General features: G+C 38.4%; 1 long non-coding RNA gene across 2 annotated transcripts in view; it reads right to left on the bottom strand.

The window, feature by feature from the left end:
- The window catches only part of LOC138760115 (uncharacterized), a 60,154-nt gene extending 48,164 nt beyond the window's left edge, over positions 1–11,990 (bottom strand). For both annotated transcript variants that reach the window (XR_011355428.1, XR_011355427.1), the window contains exons 1-2: positions 11,925–11,990; positions 6,650–6,701 (exon numbers count right to left, since the gene is read on the bottom strand). This is a non-coding gene — a long non-coding RNA (uncharacterized lncRNA). The remainder of the gene's footprint in view (positions 1–6,649; positions 6,702–11,924) is intronic.
- Positions 11,991–14,970: the final 2,980 nt, after the last annotated feature.

Here is a 14,970-nt window from a genome sequence, read left to right as displayed (position 1 = left end):
AATCTGTGGATTCGGACCTCTCTTGTAATGTCAGTGATCATCTCTTTCATTTTACTGATGTTGAGAGAATGTTATCTTGGCGCCATGCCAATAGCATTTCAATTTCTTTCCTGCATACCGTCTCATCTTTATTTGACTCCTGTCCCATTACTATGTTGTCGTTGGGACATTTGAAGATGGAGTTGGAATGGTATTTTGCTCAGAGCGAGTATAGGAGGGGAATGAGAATACAGCCTTGAGGAATGCCAGTGTTCAATGTGATAGTGGAAGAGATGTTGTCACTCATTTTCACTGATTACAGTCCATTATATAGGAGGTTGCATAGGAGGCCACTGAGGCCTAGATCCTCAAGTTTAGGAATGAGTTTGTTAGAAACTAATTTTAGTCCGCTTACAGACAAATTATTCTCATTGTACGATAATATCAAAAAGGAAAAGAGGCAAAGGTAGGTGAAGGACAAATAGAAAATGATGCTGGAGAAATTGTAATGGGAAACAAGGAGAAGACAGAGGAAATGAATCAGTGTTCTCTATGGAAGACATTGTCAGTACACTGGTCTTTCAAGGGTGTCAGAGAAGAGATGAGCACAATTACGATCACCAGAGAGAAGGTGCTTGAGAAGCTGAATGGTCTAAGGGTAGATAAACCTCATAGACCCGATGGATTTCACCCTTAGGTTCTGAAAGAAACAGCTATATAGATTGTGGAAACATTGGCAATGATCTTTCAAGAATAAATAAATTCTGGCATGGTTCCAGAGGGATGGAAAAATTGTAAATCTCCACTATTTAAAAAGGGAGAGAGGCAGCAGAAAGGAAATGATAGACCTGTTAGCCTAACATCGATGTTTGGGATGTTGTTGAAGACATTTATCAAGGATGAGGTTACGGAGTACCTGAAGAGAAGATAGGTTAAAGTCAGCATGGATTAATTCTGGGAAAATCCTGCCTGATAAACCTACTGCATATTTTTGACAAAACCATAAGCAATCTAGACAAAGGATATGCAGTGGATGTCGTATATTTTGATTTTTTAAAGGCCTTTGACAAAGTCTTGCACCTGAGGCTGCTTTAACAATATGTGCGCCCATTAAATTACAGGAAAGATGTTAGAATTGGCTGATCAGCAGGAGCAGAGAGTGTGAATATTTTTGTTGGCTACCAGTTACCAGCTGTGTTCCGCTGAGGTCAGTGTTGAGGCCGCTTTTTTTAACATTGTATGTTAATTATTTGTTTTGCAGAATAAATGGCTTTGTGGTTAAGTTTGCAGATGATACCAAGGTAGGTGGAGGGGCAGGTCATGAGGAGGGAATGGAGAGGCTGTAGAAAGACAAGATAGATTAGGAGAATGGGAAATGAAGTGGCAAATGAAATGCAATGTTGGAAAGAGTATGATCAAGCAGTTTGGTGAAAGAGAAAAGGACAGACCATTATTTGGACAGGAAGAAAATTCAAAATTCAGTGGTCCAAAGGGATCTGTGAGTTCTTGTGCAGGATAATTTAAAGGTTAACCTTTAAGTTGAGTTGTTGGTGAAGAAAGCGAATGCAATGTTGGCATTCATATCTGAAGGAATACATTTATAGAGCAGGGATATGATGTTGAGACTTTATAATACACTGGTGAGGCCACATTTATAATACGGGGTAGAGTTTTGGGCTCCTGACTTAAGAAAGGATGTGCCTGCATCGGAGAGGGTTCATGGAAGATTCACAAGAATGATTCCTGGAATGAAGGGATTAGTGTATGAGGAGTGTTTGACTGCTTTTGGATTGTACTCCTTGGAGTTCAGTAGAAAGAGGAGGGACCTTATAAAAGCTTTTCAAATGTTGAAAGGCCTTGATAGAGTTGATGTTTAAAGTTGTTTCCCATGGTTGGGAAGTCTACAACAAGCGGGCACAACTTCAGGATTGAAGGGAACCCATTTAAAACAGAAACGCAATGGAATTTCTTTAGTCAGAGAGTGATGAAACTCTGGAATTTGTTACCATGAGGGCTGTGGAAGCTGTGGTTGAGTGTATTTAAGGCAGAGATTGATAGGTATCTGAATAGTCAGGGTATCAAAGATTATGGGGAGAAGACAAGGGAGTGGGACTGAGTGGGAAGATGGATTAGTTCACAATAGAATGGGGGAGCAGACTCAGTGGGCTGAAGGGCCTATTTCTGCTCCTATATCTTATGGTCTTATGTAATTGGAAGGCTCCAGTCTATGAACAGTTGTGAAACATAGATGCCTTTGTTGTCCAGGTCTAGAACCAAGTGGAGAGCTGAGATATGATGTCTGCTGTGGAACTATTTGGCAGTAGGCAAATTGAAGTGAGTCAAGTTTGTCAACCTTGCTTCATATGATATGTTCACCAATACAAGCGACATCCTGGTAAATCTCTTTTGCACCCTCTCCAAAGCATCTCCTCCTGTAATGTGGTGATAGGAGTTGAATGCAAACACAATAATATCCCATTAAGACCATCTGGCACTGTGATTACAATTTTAAGTCAAAGCACTTATTTCTCTTGCTTAGTCTTAAAACATTCCCCTTGTTGAAATCATTTTAAAAAATTATGCTACATCAATTTTAAATTTGGATGGTTGTAGATTCAAGGTGTTTCAATTTGCTACAAAGCAATGCAAAGGTACCAAGTTCAAAACCTTATTTTTGCCAAGTTAATTAACCTCAGCTTGACAGCTGGTGGTGTGCTCCAAATGAATTTAAAACCCTTGGGTTTGTGCTCAACGAATTCAGCCATTCTCTTGTAATATTTATTTGCTCTTTGGAGTGGCTGCTTTAATAAAGCAAATAACAGAAGTATGTTAACAAACCATTCTCTATTCAGGTTCGAAAATGCCACAAAGGAACAGTGGCTTGTACAACCATCTACATGGTAAACTCTGTTCTTGAGATAATCTACACTTCACATTCACACTTAGGTCAGCCGGGAAATAATCCTGAAACTGTGCTTGTGCACACTTTAAATGGGGGTGGGGGGTGAAAACTAAGATCCCTGAGAAGTTCCCACATTTGAATAGGTTTCTGGCACTCATTGCCAAGAAGTGCACATTCAAAATGACCAAATGGGCAATTCTTGACACAGGAGCTGCCTCACATCAAGTGTCAATGGGAAGGCTAAAAAGGCATAGCAAAAGAAATTGGTACTGATACTAGCAATAGTGGGGATTGTGAGAGAAACCTAACTATTTGATTTAAAAGTGCAATCATAGTACTAAAGAATCTGAGTGACATATCAGAAAGCTTTAAGAAAAATTTATAATTAAAAAAATTATTTCTCCCACACATTTTGCATGATAAGTTAATACCACAATTATTAACTCTTTAACAAAGTAATAGAGCAAATATCCAGTTAAGAATAGGACTGAAGGTAACTGAAGATTATAGAAATATCTAAAAATGAAGATCAATTTCTCTGCGGAAGACTGATAGATTATAGTTACAACACAACAGAGTACTGTAAATAATCAGTCCTGATTTATCATACAGATGGTCACCTTAAAACTAATACATTTGAGATTTCTCACACCACAAGGTTCAGAAACAGCTACTACCAGATTTCTCAACAATAAATTCAATCAGAGACTCATTTAAGGATGCCTACTTTTGCACTTTATTGATTTTCCCCCTCTCTGTATTGTACCAATTGTTGATGTTTCTTTACATTGTTGATGTTTACATGTGGATGTTGTGTACAGTTTTGTTTACACTAACAATTATTTGTTATTCGGCCTCGCCTGCAGGAAAAAGAATCTCAGGGCTATATGTGATGTCATGCATGTACTCTGACAATAAATCTGAAATCTGAAAATCTGATTTCTCCCAAGATCTTTTAGACTTTTGTAAACACTTATTTCTTTATCTTCTTCAAAATATACGCATGGATTCACCTCAGTCCTGGAATTAAATATGTTGGATAGTGAACACAGTTCACATTACATGAACTGTGGGGAAATACTCAGCTGAGCAATAGTGAACACAGTTCACATTACATGAACTGTGGGGAAATACTCAGCTGAGCAGATGGCCTTTCTCTTCCATCCTTTCTCTTGTTCACATTTTGAAAATTATGAATGCATTAGAGGGTGGGAGAAAGATTCACTGAAACACCAAGTTTGGGTCTCGATCTTTTAAGAGAAGCCAGCTTAAGGGTCTTCAAGCCATTGCAATTAAACAGCAAAATGCAGTCATAGAAGTCCTAATATTTCTTTATTTGGTCAGTGTCAGTTTTTAGAAAATAAAACTCCTACATTCTGCAATTGCATGGAGATGTTCATACCGCAGTTAAGCTGCTATATAAATGCAAGTTGTCATTGCAGCATTTTGTTTTTGAAGCTGTTGAATCTGTGTGACGTATTCTTCCTCCCACGCCATGCAACTTGCTAATGAAAGTTTATCACCATTGCCAAACCAAAAAGAGGATACAACATGAGCAGCTTTAAAACTGTGACAATGTGAACATCTTTTAGAGACAAAAAAATGTATTTTATGTTTTCTTTTGTTTGTAATTCTCACTGAGGCTTTCTTGAAGTGACTTCCATCTGCAGAAAATGACCCCTGACATTACATGCTTTCGTGCAATAGGGAGGAATGGCAGAAAGCCTCATTAATGCCATGTGCACATTCCACAGCTGTGACTGAAGAGATTATGGGCAAGAGCCCCATCTGGATGCCAGCTGTAGCTTAGTGGATGTACTGTTACCTACAGTTCAGAAGGCGGTGGGTTCAAGTCTGACTCTAGATGCTAGGGATCTAAGCTGGCACTGTCATCTGAAGGATGGCATCATATATTGAGGAACTATCTGGACATGTGTTAGAATCCATGGAATTTCTTTGAAGTCTGTGGAATCCTTCTGGGTATACTGGTTAACGTTTAGCTCTTTACTGACATCACTATAGCAGATTATCTTCTTGTTAATATTTTACTCTTTAAAGGAGCTTCCTATGCACAATATTGTTCTTATTTTGCCCATTTCCTGACAATGTAGGCTATTCAACCCATCCCAGAGCAATCCTACAGTCCAATTTATCCAACTATTTTTATGCAACATATTCTCTCTTGCCCATTAACTTCCTCTGATTCAGCTGCTACTTACATACACTAGGACAAATTTTAGAGAACCCAATTAATCACCATGTCTTTGGGATCTGGAGGGAAACAGATTCCCCTGAGGCAAGAATTCACTGGGTGAACATGCAAACTCCACACAGACTGCACCCAAGATCAGGATCAAGCCTGGGGTTTCTGGATTTATGACATTTGGGCCACTGTTCTCAGGATTGGTCAGGAATTTCCTTTATAGCTTCAGGTTCAGTATTTCACAGGCTACAATTTGTTTTGAGGTTTGAGTTCCTCAGCTCTAAAACCACAATGTAAGTGCAACTTGTTTTTCTTTATTTTGTAATAAAATTGTAAACTTGGTGTTACACTCATTTTATTGCCATTTCCATCCTTTAATCACTCCCTTTCCACTCCTAGCTTTCCATCATTTGCAAACATTTGATGAAATACACTCTTTTGGTGGAGCTCAGCCCATCAAGTAAAGCACAGCTTTACAACATGCACAAATCCAATACAAAGTCAAAAACCCAAACTATAAAATCAGAGAGCTTAATTTCAACTTACTGGAACATGAAAAATCCCATTTCAATCTGTAGATTATACATGCAGCTGTATACTCAGACACTCTGATATCCACACTTGTTAGAAGGGTTGTAAGTATGTGGGCAATATGTTGGGACATGTTGCCTGCACTGAAGTTGCTCGGCCTGAACATTTGCACACACCTCTTCTACCCTCCTGCCTGTATCTATTCCTTTTAACATGTTAGCCTGTGCTCTTCCTCCTTCTCCTTCATCCCTCCTCATCTCTCCTCCTCACCCCTCTTCTCACCTTTTTATTCAGTCATCTACCTGTTTTTTTCCAGATTCTCATTGAAGGGCTAATTCCCAAAATGTTTGTCATCTTTGACTTCCTACGATGCTGCATGACCTGCTGAGATTCACCAGTACATTTTTGTACTGCACTGAACCCCAGCCTCTGCAGACTTTTGGGTTATCTCCATATGGAGGGCTTAATATTAAGATCCACGTTTCTGCTCGTGTTTGAAGTTGCAATAGAAATTTAACACACTGAAAAGCAAAGTACCTGTTTAAATATTGAAACGCTGTAGCCCACTCAGGGTTAACTCCAGAGAGAGTTTGAATTTTTTTAAAAACTTACCCCAATCAAAAAAAATAAACACTTTGATCTCTAAATTAAAAATAAAATCAAGTTCAAATGTTCAGTTTTTATTTCATTTAGACTTGATAAAATGTCATGTTGAGGTATTTTCCATTTCCAGAAATTGACTTTTGAAATGTATGCTTTGTTCATTGACTGTGACCAATCCAATGTGTTTGTGGATAGGTACCAATGATATGATCAAAGGGGAGAAAAATCAGATCAATAAATCAATGTTACAGTGCTGTATGTCTAAATTTTAAAATAAATTAAAATAAATTTAGACCTAATTAATTCTAGATACTGAAAGTTAATGCATTTGCCTTTAAAAAAAAACAACTGAAAATATATGCTTTTGCCAGACAGGAATAATGACTGGAAATCAAATCTGAACCACAAAAAGAAAATCTTGAACTCCTTACCATACAAAGTGGCAAAATTCCATTGCCTTCTGATTTTACACAGAAATCATCTCTGTAAGGAGAGAGGACAAGAAATAAGAAACAGTAATGAAAAGCTATACATCGTGATTTCCATCACTGAAAAATAAGTTAGTGCCTGTTAAAAAGGCTTACTTGGTTATTTGGTTATGCATGGAGATAAAAATAGAGAGGAATTAAAGAGGAAACATTCCCATCTTTGGGAAGGAAATCGTTGACGGATCAGTTTTGTCACAGTGACATCAATGCAAAGAGGTTTTTGTATAATAATATGTTCCGATGCCAATTGAGCCTTCACAGATTTTGCCAAATGTTCAATAAAGATGGTTTCCTCTCAATGTGAAATGGTCACAAGTGCAGTTTGGATAACAACATGATGGAGATACAGATGGGGCACAAAAATAATTTGGTATATTTTGCTTTATGGGTAAAATTAAAAGAAAGAAAACCCTGTATTTCTATAAGTATGCTGTTTGACCTATGGAGTTTCTCCAACATTGTGTTTTTAAATCAATCATGGCATCTGAAGACTGTTGTGTTTTATTACTGCCTTTCTATTGTGACTTTAACAACTCAATAGGATTTATGGTCAATGAAGAAATAAAATGTTTACAATTTTGGAACCCCAAGAGTAGATGCTTCCCATGGTGGGAGAGTCTAGAATAAAAGGGCATACTTCAGGATTGAAAGGCATCCACTTAGAACAGAAATGTGTAGGAATTTCTTCAGCCAGGTTGGGTGGGGGGGGGGGGGGGGAAATCTGTGGAATTTGTTGCCATAGGTGGTTGTCAAAGCCAGGTCATTGGGTGTACTTAAGACAGAGATTGATAGGTTCTTGATTAGCCAAAGCATCAAAGGTTTTGAGAAGAAGGCCGAGCAGTGGGGCTGAGTGGGCAAATGAATCAGCTCATGATTAAATGGTGGGATAGTGTTGATGGGCTGAATAGCCTATTTCTGCTCCTGTGTCTTATGTTTTTATGGACAGCAAGCTCTCACAAATGGCAATATAAAATAAATGACCAGATTTTTTATTCCTTTCAAGTTATAAAACCAAGCTTTAATTCAATATTGTGCGTGATATCAAGGATAATTTATTTGAAACAGTGTCCATGTGGCCAAGTTGAACATAACTTGGTCGGAAAAGTTGCAGAAAGGATGTTACTGGGACCGGAGGGCTTGAGACTGGATAGGCTAGGACTTATATCCCTGGAGCATAGGAACCTAGGGTTGACCTTCTAGGTGTTATGTAAGATAATGAGGGGGATAGATTAGGTGAATGGTCACAGTCTTTTTCCCATGTAGGGAAGTCCAAAACCAGAGAGCAAAGGTTTAAAGTGACAGCTGAAAATTTTTAAAATGATCTGAAGTGCATCACACAGGGTCTTGGGTATAATTGTGGCATTGAAAAGACATTTAGACAGGTTCTTGGAGAGGTAAAATCAGGAAAATGGGACGTCTGAATGGTCAACATAGTCAACATAGACGTGTTGGTCTGAAGAGTCTGATTCTGTGCTGTATCACTCTCAGACTCTGTGCTTTGATAGGCATGGATTGTGACTTGCCTCCAGCAGTGCTCTCAACTTAATCACAGGCAATGGCAAAAAATGATCAGCATTGGGGGCACTGTTGCAGCTGCTATAATGGCAGCATTGCCGCTGGTGAGTTATAGGGAGCGGTTGGATAGGAGAAGGCTGAGGGGTGACATGAAGGAAGTACATAAAATTATAAGAGACATAGATAGTGTAGAGTCTGGTAAGGGTGTTTAAAACTGGAGGGTATAGGTTGAGAGGGAGAGGGAGAAGGTCTTAAGGGGATTATAAATTTTAAATTTAGAAAGGGGGGAGGAAACTGGAACAACCGGAGAAAACCCACAAGGACACAGAGGGAATATAAAAATTCCTTACAGACAGCGCCGGTTCAAACCCCAGTCACTGGTGCTCTAACAGCACGGCGCTAACCACCATGTTAACTGTACTGCCCTCGACACTAACCGTGCAGCCCTGGATCTGGGGGGTGGGTGGTAAATATTTCGCACAAAGAATAGTTGGTATCTGGAAAACTTCCAGAGGAGGTGGTGGAGGCAGGAATAGTAACAATATTTAAAGGCATTTGGAAGGATACTTGAATGTGCAAGGGTTAGATGGGCATGGAGTTAATACAAGTTGGTACTCAACCAGTCAGAACAAAAAATAGACTTCAGAGACAAACCAAAAGAAATTAGTTAAATAGAGAATGAACTCTAATAGAAGGAACATCTAAGTGAATAGGACATTTTCTGAAGACTTAAACTAGTTCCTAGAATAGAATCTGCAGATATTCTTATTCAGATCAATCGTCTGCAGATAGTTGATATTACTGCAGAGCAGAAGTTACAGGGCATAATCTTTCTGTGCTTTTCAGTGACTGGACTTGAACTAACCATAATTGCAAATAACCATACCATCAGGATTTCACAGGAACTACTTTGTGAACCAGCAGCCAAGAGACTTAATTGAATGTTCTGGAGGGTACAAGTTGCGATCAGCTGTGTTGCCCTTACAACCTTTCACATCTGTAGACCATGCAGATTAGCAGAAGAGGATACTTTTACATCAACATTCATATCAAAACAATATTCACTTCAGATTTACACATGTGAAGGCATACGAACAAGGTCACATAATGCATTCATTAGGAAACGTGTACCAGATGCTTGATTGGACTTATTCTGCTTCAAATAAGCTGTTCAAACCTCCACATGGATCTCAGTGACTAGGTACAGTAAGGAATGAAAAAAATGTCTGTCAGATCTCAAATTGGGGCTCTCACCAAATGTTTACACACCAATTAATATACTTTTGCATAACATCCTTGATCATTGTATCTTTCTGAAACTCTTTATCATAGACCAGAATAGAGTAGGAGGTCATTCAGCTTATTTGTCATGTGCTGCTTCCTTAAAAGAGCCAACTAATTAGTTCCATTCTCCTGCTCAATCCCCATTGGATACCACTGATGTCTACTTTTAAAGTAATTATAAATCCATTTGAAAGTTATTCCTAAATCTCCTTTTCCCTCAAACCATCCCTCCTTTCCACTCTTCAAAGTCTTGTGTTTGGAACACAATCTGCTGTGTCAGCCCTTCTATATCTTGATCCAGCCTCACTAAGTACCTTATAATATCCAGCAAGGAAATTGTTATGGGAACTGAGCTGGCAATTTAGAGATAAACTGGAAAAAAAAGTTTATGTGCTGTAAACTAGAATGAAGTAGCCAATTGTATTATACTACACCAAGGAAAAATTTACAAGGGTTGGCGTGCATATATACTCCTGGACAAAGTCAAGGTACTCTAACACATCATCTGTTATACTAAATAACATTTTAATTCCAAAGTGGAGCTCTTTTACTTCCTGCAATCTCTTCTTACACATGGAACACTTCAGCACAGTACAGGCCTTTTGGACCTCGATGTTGTGCCAACCTATATATTCCTTTAAAAAAGTACTAAATTGTCCCCACCTTATAACCTTCCATTTTTCTTCCATCCATGTGCCCATCTAAGAGTTTCTTTAAGGGCATTTAAGCCTCCACCACCATTCCCAGCAAGGTATTCCAGGCACCCACAACTCTCTGCGTAAAATACTTACCCCTAATATTTTCCCTAAATTTTCCTCCTAACACTTTGTACCCATGTCCTTTGGTGTTTGCTGATCCTGCCCTGGGAAACAGGTGCTGGCTATCTACCCTATCTATGCTTCTCAGAATCTTGTAGACCTCTATTAAGTCTCCTCTCATCCTTCCTCACGCCAAAGAGAAAAGTCCCAGCTCTGCCAACCTTGCCTCATAAAACTTATTTTCTAATCCAGACAACATCTTGGTGTATCTCCTCTGCATCCTCTCCATAGCTTCCACATCCTTCCTATAATGAAGTGACCAGAACCGCACACAATTATGTCACCCAATAGCCAACTTTTGAATGAAATACTCTCTTTGTCTTCTGCTCCTGGACAATCATTGGTACAAATCACATTGTATCCTTCAGCTCTGTGCCTTGACCACAAAGGATGTGGAAGAAATCAAACCCCACCACAGCTAAGAGCTCACTGAGTATTTCATCTCCACCAAATTTGCATCATACAAAACTTTGCTCTGGTGACTGTTGCAACATCATGCAATACTGAGGGTCAGTTCAGTGACCCAATCTGCAGCCCAGGACAAGATGAAGCATCAAAGTTTCACAATGAGGGAAAGTAAAGCTATCTCCTTCCAACTTTCCTTGTTCTAAATCAGGCATTAGCTTCACTAAAGTCACTCTAAATCTATCATTTTCCTGATAACATGATTTATGTTCTATGCATGGCAACAAACATGTTTACAAAACACAATCCAAATTTCCAAGCATAGATTATGAAGCAACAGATTCAAAGAGAAAATCAGTTGTTTAACAGTTAAAAGTATGTGTCACCAATTTGATGTGTGTGACCAAAGGAAATGAGTCATTAGTTTAGCAAACAGAGAATATAAGTGACTGAACTGAATTATTAGTTTAATAAGGGTATTTATGTGGGTCTTCAGAACCATCATTACACAAAATTAGAATGGTATTTATACTAAAGGTTTCAAATGGCTTACAATAATTATCTTGCAATATTTTGTCTACTTCATTGAAGGCAGATTCATGCATATTATTTCCTGGGTGAAATTAATGAAGGAAACCTACTGAAAATTATATTATTTAAAATATTTAAAATTGTAAAAATTTTTCATACAGAAAGTTCAAATTTGTTTAATTGAAAGCTATTCTCCTTTCTATTCAAAACAAAAGGCATAAAAGTACAGCTGCTTATTGTAGAGCTCAGCTAAGTTACTTAGCAACAAGTTTTCCATACTCCACAAAGATACAAGGGCTTATGAAGCTGTCAGGGCCTATCATTTCGAATCTGCTAAGCAATTTGTTCCCACTGATGTGTCCATTCACTACTTTACTTAAGAATAATGCTTATTAAGCCATTTACTTTTGTCCATTCTTAATGTTTTAACACCACAGATTCAAAATGGCAGTCAATCAAAATAAGTGAATTGTCCAATTTTCTGCAGATGCATAATTAATATTATTCATTTGTTCCATTTAGCTGTACTTGCTTTATTGTTACAAAGCAACTTTTAACAGTGACAATATTGATCCCAATTACACTGCACCAACAAATTTACTTGCACATTCTCATACATTGCACAATCTCCTAGTTTTATTTGTGAAGCTCCTTTGTGTACTTACGAAATGCCAGCTTGAACCTTCTCAAGGGCAGAAAGAATGTCGACCCAAACAATCTAGCTTCACACTTCAATAGATACAGTGAGACGCTCTTTCAGAAGATGAGCTTATCGACAATTGCTGAAGTGGGAGGAATTCTTGCATCTGTTCTCTCCAGTAACCTTTTAGCTTTCCCACATCAAGAAACAAAAACAATTTTGGGACTTGCCTTTGTATATTGCAATGTGCTTGGATGTCCATTAAAACTTTTGAAGGTTGTTGGACATTGCTGTTACAGATAAGAAAGATTAAAAAGGAAATAGCATTTAAAAGAACAGCTTGCATTTATGCAAGAAAATGCAATGAGGGCATGTTTGCGTGTGGAAAATCACCCCAGCTTTGGAAGGTGTCATTCTCTTTAGAAGAAATCATGTGATACAACCTGGCTAATCTAGCACAGGCCATTTTAATCCAGTACAATTGATATGATTAATCAAGAAGGCAAAGGTCAACAGGAGCCAAACAAGACTCATGTGTTCATGTGTTTGTCTAAATGCCCCTTATGTTTTGCAATTGAATTTGCTTCTATCCACTCCCATGGCAGTGCTTTCCAGCTACTTACTCTTTGTTACAATTTAATGTAATATATCAACATTATATCTCCTTTAAACTGTCCCCCTCTCACCTTAAATAAACATTGTCTTGCATGACATTAACAAAAGGCTAACTACCTTATCTATGGCTCTCATAATTTGATATACTTCTATCAGATGACCCTTTCAGCCTCTGGTGCCGCAGAGAAGATAATCCAAGTTTGTCCAAACTCACTTCATAGTTAATGTTCTCCAATCCAACCATCATCCCGGTGAACCTCTTCTTGAGCCTCTCCAAAACTTTCACATCCTTCTTGGAATTCCACACATTACTCTAAATGTGGCCTAACCAAAGTTTTAGTTAAACAGGAAAGTCAACAGATACTGGGATTATAATTCAATACACAAAAGTGCTGGAAAAACTCAATAATCCCAAGTTTTATACTGCTGCAACATGACATCCCAACTTTTGCACCTAGTGGGCTAGCAATGAAGGCAAGCAGTCTTTATTGCCCTATCCACGTTGCCACTTTCAGGGTCTATCTATCTATACTGTGCTGCAATGTTCTATGTTCTATATTCAAATGTGGTGCAGATGGGTTTAATGTGATTAGGCCAATGGTTCTACTAGTAAACGTGTGCCACATAAATTAATATTGAATTGGCACATTTGCTCTGCTTGCCATTGTTCAGACTTTATTGTAAGTTACTCCACCCAAAATCAGAAACAGTGCACCACAAACGTACAATACTATATTGTGCATTTAGCCCAAGGCTGAACGTTTCTCTTAAGTCTTCATGGAATATCAAATAATCAATTTCTCAGTCATTAAGTATCAAAGTTCATTAAAGAGTCAGAATCAGATGGGGAAAAAATACTTCAATGAGACATTGAGGAATTAGGTTTGAACAGGACCTCGTTGTTAATGTTTTTAGCATTAACCTGCCCTGATGCACTTTGGGCCAATTAAGCAGAGTCCGACAATGCACCATGAGTGGCTTTCAATCAGGTAGAGGCATAGGGCTTTCTGATTTTTAAGAAGCACACAGTTCCTCATATTGAGCAATCATTACCTGATGCATGATCTAAACCTGCAACATCAACTGTCTGTTTGCCTTCACAGACACTTCATGACTCACTTAAATCCTCCAGAATTTATTTTTGCTATAGATTCCAGCATTTATTTTTTGCTCTTGATTCCAGCATCTGCAAATTAATTTGTCTCCAGACTCTACGTTAACTGAATCAATACCAATATCCTCACAGGCCAGAGAGGAAGAGCACAGCAAGAGTTTAATAAAGGGAGACTCAGCAATCCATTGCAGGTTGCAGAGTAGCCCATGTCAATTTAATGCTTTCTGTTCATTCAAACACGGATGGTACTAGATCAATATGAGATATGCTTGCATATATGTATCCAGTAAAAATACGCCTGAATTACATCTTAAATAATTTATGCCAAATTTAGTTTTGACCAACACTTTTGCAGACACAAAAATTTGGAACACAAAATTTTGGAAGAATATAGCTCAGTGGTACTCAACCTTTTTCTTTCCACTCACATACATTTTAAACAATCCTTATGCCATCAGTGCTCTGTGATTAGTAAGAGATTGCTTAAGGTGGTATATGAGTGGGAAGGGAAGGTTGAGAATCAGTGCTCTAGACCCAATTGTTACTGAAATATTTTGCACCTATGGCCTAGCGAATATTTAAAGTGGTAAGAGAGTGGAAAGAAAAAGGTTGAGAACCACTTCTTTAACAGATCAAGCGGCATTCATGGAAGCAAAGGAGTATTCAATTTTTTCCCCTCCATTAACTCTTCTCACTCTGAAAGGAATAAAATGTTTGCCAAGTGAACACCAGACTAACAACAAATTATATTTTATGTAAAACTATAAAGAATCTAATGTGTTACACAGACAATTAAATTCCATGGTCTGTGCATGGATTTTAGAGTCCTTTATTGCCATTGACACCTTATACACAAAATTAGATTATTTTGTTTGCCCTGTAATCCTAATAGCATTGGAGGTTTGGGACAAGTGGCCAAGGAAGATGACTTGGATGCCTGGACCTCGGGTTCACAGCTGGAACGGATGGGAGGCCATGCAGCTATAGAGGTGACAGGAGCACTGGAAGTGGTGCCATCAAAGGAGATGGAAGGATCCATGGACACTTGATGCCTCTAAAGTGAATCTCTTTTGCTTCTCTTCCTCTTCTTGACAGGGATTCTGTTTTTGTGGCGCCCTTTGTGTTCCCTTACAGGGAAAATAAAAGTAAACTTTTTTTTTGTATTTCGTATATGTGATAATAGAGGAACCTTGAATGTTACACCTGCACCAACACCTCCTCGCTCATCACCATTCAGGGCCTCAAACAGCCCTTCCAACTGAAGCATCACTTCACTTGTGAATCTGGTGAAACTGCAAGGGTCATCTACTGCATCCAGTGCTCCTGTTGTGAGCTTCTCTAC

This window comes from Narcine bancroftii, chromosome 4 (genome assembly GCF_036971445.1).
Source record: "Narcine bancroftii isolate sNarBan1 chromosome 4, sNarBan1.hap1, whole genome shotgun sequence".
Taxonomy (NCBI): Eukaryota; Metazoa; Chordata; class Chondrichthyes; order Torpediniformes; family Narcinidae; genus Narcine; species Narcine bancroftii.
Note: the sequence above shows the minus strand (reverse complement) of the source record. Positions and strands in the feature narration are given on the sequence as shown.